The sequence below is a fragment of the Balaenoptera physalus genome (assembly GCF_965194825.1).
Source record: "Balaenoptera physalus genome assembly, chromosome: 15".
Classification (NCBI taxonomy): Eukaryota; Metazoa; Chordata; class Mammalia; order Artiodactyla; family Balaenopteridae; genus Balaenoptera; species Balaenoptera physalus.
Window position 1 is genome coordinate 92,421,134 of NC_138894.1, and position 5,566 is coordinate 92,426,699.

General features: G+C 43.6%; 1 long non-coding RNA gene across 1 annotated transcript in view; it reads right to left on the reverse strand.

The window, feature by feature from the left end:
- Positions 1-2,426: 2,426 nt before the first annotated feature.
- The window catches only part of LOC309643752, a 29,820-nt gene continuing 26,680 nt past the window's right edge, over positions 2,427-5,566 (reverse strand). Inside the window, exon 2 of the long non-coding RNA XR_014254054.1 lies at positions 2,427-3,776. This is a non-coding gene — a long non-coding RNA (uncharacterized lncRNA). The remainder of the gene's footprint in view (positions 3,777-5,566) is intronic.

Here is a 5,566-nt window from a genome sequence, read left to right on the forward strand (position 1 = left end):
AATCAGACTCCCTGATTTCAGGCTATACTACAAAGCAACAGTAATCAAGACAATATGGTACTGGCACAAAAACAGAAACATAGATCAATGGAACAAGATAGAAAGCCCAGATATAAACCCACGCACCTATGGCCAACTAATCTATGACAAAGGAGGCAAGGATATACAATGGAGAAAAGACAGTCTCTTCAATAAGTGGTGCTGGGAAAACTGGACAGCTACATGTAAAAGAATGAAATGAGAACACTCCCTAACACCATACACAAAAATAAACTCAAAATGGATTCGAGACCTAAATGTAAGACCAGACACTATAAAACTCTTAGAGGAAAACATAGGCAGAACACTCTTTGACATAAATCACAGCAAGATCTTTTTTGATCCACCTCCTAGAGTAATGGAAATAAAAACAAAACTAAACAAATGGGACCTAATGAAACTTAAAAGCTTTTGCACAGCAAAGGAAACCATAAACAAGACGAAAAGACAACCCTCAGAATGGGAGAAAATATTTGCAAACAAGTCAACAGACAAAGGATTAATCTCCAAAATATATAAACAGCTCATGCAGCTCAATATTAAAGAAACAAACAACTCAATCCAAAAATGGGCAGAAGACCTCAATAGACATTTCTCCAAAGAAGACATACAGATGGCCAAGAAGCACATGAAAAGCTGCTCAACATCACTAATTATTAGAGAAATACAAATCAAAACTACAATGAGGTATCACCTCACACCAGTTAGAATGGGCATCATCAGAAAATCTACAAACAACAAATGCTGGAGAGGGTGTGGAGAAAAGGGAACCCTCTTGCACTGTTGGTGGGAATGTAAATTGATACAGCCACTATGGAGAACAGTATGGAGGTTCCTTAAAAAACTAAAAATAGAATTACCATACGATCCAGCAATCCCACTACTGGGCATATACCCAGAGAAAACCATAATTCAAAAAGACACATGCACCCCAATGTTCATTGCAGCACTATTTACAATAGCCAGGTCATGGAAGCAACCTAAATGCCTGTTGACAGACGAATGGATAAAGAAGATGTGGTACATATATACAATGGAATATTACTCAGCCATAAAAAGGAATGAAATTGAGTGATTAGTTGAGACGTGGATGGATATAGAGACTGTCATACGGAATGAAGTAAGTCAGAAAGAGAAAAACAAATATCGTATATTAACGCATGTATGTGGAACCTAGAAAAATGGTACAGATGAACCAGTTTGCAGGGCAGAAGTTGAGACACAGATGTAGAGAACAAACGTATGGACACCAGGGGGGGAAAGCTGCAGGGGGTGTGGGGATGGTGGTGTGATGAATTGGGCGATTGGGATTGACATGTAGACACTGATGTGTATAAAATGGATGACTAATAAGAACCTGCTGTATAAAAAAATAAATAAAATTAAATTAAAAAATTAAAAAAACAAAAAAGCTGCAGTTATATCCGGACAGCCTGTGGAGGCTTGTACCTTGTCCCTAGTACTTGGTTAGACTTTCATTCTTATTTAAATTTCCCATTTGGCTAGAATTTCACTCTTATTTAAATTTCTCTCCCTTCCTCCCTCCCTCCCTTCCTTCTTTCCTCTCTGTCTTCTCCTCTGGATCAGGATCTCAGTGTCTGTGGACCGTTAGCTCACACGTACTGAACCACGAACCTCGCAGCTCCATGGAGACTTCCTTCCCTCACTGACTGTGTTGAAACCTTTACCTTTATAAACACCCCAAAGAGAGCCAATTTATCCCTTAGTGACAGTGACTGAGGCCTACTTTTGCGGGTCTATGAAATGTGTTAACATTTTTTTTTGAATTAGAATTGAAACAGGAAGCTTTAGATTGAAGAAACTGTCTTAATATATAATATCAACATATTTACATTTTTATTAACACATAGCCAAATATAATTTTTCGTATTAGTTTATGGAGGAAAGGGCCCATGGAGGCAAAAATGCCAAGAGCCCATGAAGTCATAATGAGGCTCTGTTCCAAAAGCTTCGTATCCTTTGATACAGATCCTGGCTGGAGGTTACAGTTACCTGGGTAGGTTTTTTAAAAGCCCAGGCTCTACCCCATTCTTAGGGGTTTTGAACTAATGTGTCTGTGGTGGGGCTTAGGCACTGGTTGTTTAAAAGACCCTCAGGTTATTTGAATGTGTGGTCAGGGCTGACACTGAACCATTAGATGCTTTCAAACTCTATTGTCTATAGCAGTTTCCTGGGGGGCTGAGTAGCCTGCGGATTCTGATTTAGTTGGCCTGGGGGAGGGGCTGAGACCCTGGGTTTCTAATCAGCTCCCAGATGATGGCAGGGCTGCCGGTTCACGGCCCACCCTCCCAGGAGGGGGTGGTGGGTCTAGAGCCCAGGGTCTGCGTTGGAGGCACACACCGCTCTCTGCCTGTGGGTTCTAGCTCCCTGATGATGAGAGTGGCTGTCCCTCACTGAGACCCACTGCTTGCTGGTCACCAGTGTGTTTTGGTGCTAATCCTAATGTAACAGCCATCTTATGGGGGAAGTGATATTATCTCTCCTTCACAGATGAAAAAACTGAGGTTCAGAGAAGTTAAGACTGAGGCCAGGATCTCACGTGAACTCGTGGTGCTGGGATTCGAATCAGATCTGAGAAGCGCCAAGTCCGTGGTCCTTCCCCAGCGCCATGAGTGGGCTCCCTTACGGAAAGCTGAACACCCGCCACGCAAGGGGTCATGGCATTCCCACCCACGGTTTTACATGAAATAACCATAGTTTAAAAAGAATGAAAGATAAAAGTCAAAGAATGAAAATATAAAGTACTTAGTTAACTATATTATTTTTGATGTTGCCTAATTCCAGCTTCATTTGTATTCTACTGCTCAGTGAACCCCCCCAACATGGTTCTCATAGCATCACTCCCCTGCTCACATCCTGGCTAAACCTTCTGACCAATGGTCGAGGCCCTCTACAGTCTGGCTTTACCCACCTTACAAATGTCCCAACATTCATTCATTCATTCATCCAGCCGGTCATCCCTTCACTCACTCCACAATCATTTATTGAACAGACGCTCCCAGGTAAGGCCTCCTCTGCGTGTTGGACCTCCTGTTTTATTGAGGGGACAGTGATGTTTGGAAGAGCAATAAGATAAAGACCTACGTAGCTTGTAAATTATCATAGTTTATTCTACATGAAATTTAATTTTCTCACCATAACTTCAGTAGAATAACTAATCATATTGTGATAACTTAAGATTTCCACAAAAATTCATGTCCTATTACCAGTGAAGATCTAAGTGATTAAAATACAAATGCAATGTTTTCAAAGTCTACAAAATTTGAATACATTTTTGTTAAGGTATACATTTTAAAAACTTAAAATTTAAGATATTAAAGTTATTTTTTACATAGGTTTTCCAAGAGTTGTGTTTCTTCCAAATTAGTTAAACTTACCTGTTCAAAGCAAACTCTACATTATAATTAATAATTTTGACAATTAACATCAACATTAATATAACTGAAATCTTTAATTGCTTTTTGAAGAATAAATTAAACTCTCATTATGGTTTTTAATAGAAATAAAAGTCTTCACAGTTCTAGCATTCGATATTCATTTGGTTGCCCAAGTAAGGAGCTGGTATCATGTTTTATGAATATTGTCTATATCTACCTATATACAAATAGAAGAGTATTATGAATCAGTTAATATTACGGAGTGTTCCTCGGTCACCATGTACAAATGTTGCAAATACCACACTGGTTGCGTGTACCTCTGGGACCATGAGTTGAAACCTGGGGAGAAGCAAGAAAAGTACAGTTGGCAGTTTTGGGATCTATTGTAGGCAGGCCTTTGAGAGGAAGGGTAGAGAAAGAAGAGCCATCTGGCTTTTCTCTCCCCTCGTTGCTTCCACTGCTCCATCTTTTCCTTCACCTCAAAGCAGTATCAGTACCCAGCCCTTAGACCTTCCTGGCCTTGGGGTGTAGCCACCTTTTATCTCAAAGACATAGGGTCAAAGGCGTGGGGCTTGAATGGGTGTTACTGTGAGAACAGCTGTTTAAGGATGATGTGTTCATCTCCTATTGCTGCTGTAACGAATTATCCAACCTCGTTACCTACAACAACAGACACTGATTCTCTCTCAGTTCTGGAGAGCAGGAGTCTGGAATCTGTATCACCAGCTGAAGTCTGAGGGCCGCTCTCCCTCACGAGGCTCCGGGGGAGAATCTGTTTCTTGCCTCTTCCGGCTTCTGGTCACTGTTGGCGTTTCTTAGTTTCTGGACACATCACTCCAAACTCTGCCTCCGTGGTCACGTGGCTTCCTCGTCTTCCCCACGTGTCAAGTCTCACTCTGCCTCTCTCATAGCGACACTGCGATGGTATGTAAAGCTCACGCTGATAATGCAGGGTAACCTCCCCACTGCAAGATCCTTACCTTAATCACAGCTGTAAAATCCCATATAAGGTAACAGGTTTGCAGGTTCTGGGGATGGGGATGTGGATTTTGGGGGGCCACTTTTCAGGGGACCACAGATATTCTACACTTGTCAGTGCTGAGTGTTGGGTAGTAAAGCACGGGACTAGGCAGGGCTTCTCTCCTCGCTTGCCTGTCCTGAGGGCAGTACTGGCTACCTAGGTGCCTATGGCTCAGTCCTGGGAGCAGAGCCTGGAGCGTAGTGAGAGCTATGTGAACGTGAGCTCTTACAGTTAGGGCCACATCATGTCAGCTGGTCTCCAGCTGTTGCGCAATGATCTTCGGGACAGGGCCTTTCCAGGTGTCCTTCTTTTAGGCGCATCCATCCCCTCTTGGGACCACAGGTGACATGGTTCTGCTTCCTTGAAAGCCTCTGGGTCTTTGGGAAGCTGGCAACCATCAACGTTCAGGCACCACTTCTGGGAGTCTCTGAGGGCACGTGGCCAGGAGAGCCATGAGGCTGCCAGGGCCACCTGCCCTGCCGCACCCCGACCCCAGGGCTCTGGGCCCCTGCTGCTCACTGCGACCCCACCAGGAGGGCTTCTGCAGGCAGCTGGAGTGTCTGCTTCTGGCTGTCTCTGTACTCTTGCGCCACCCGCATTCCCAATTCTCTTCTCTCCTGTCCGGGCTCAAACTACTTTTATTTCTACTCTGCACTCTGATCTCTTCCATAAAGTTCAAACGTGTATTTTCATTTTCAGAATTTAAGAATTAGCTCTTCCCTTTCCCTCTGCAATAGTGAGGAAGCCATATTCTCACACTAAGGCCTTGCCTGTGTCCACGTCTGGTTGCTTCAGTGGGGTAAGGATCATGAGGAATATCGGAGAAAGCCACTTTGGTTCAACAGGGGGCTTGATAGAGAGAAGCTGTACCCTCCTCCCACCGTGAGCTTGAGCTTGGCTTGTGAGCCCACGTGGGCTGGCCTCTTCCCATGTGTCAGAGCTCTCTGGTCATGCTTCCCACACACTCTGCTCAAGCCAAACAAACGACAGCATCTTGGAGGTCATCTACTGTTACCTGCAAGACCCATCTTCTATCTACTTGCTTTTTCCCCACCCCAAAGAACCAGCTCTAGCTTCTTTGATTCTGTAAAAGAAAAATTAATCCTAC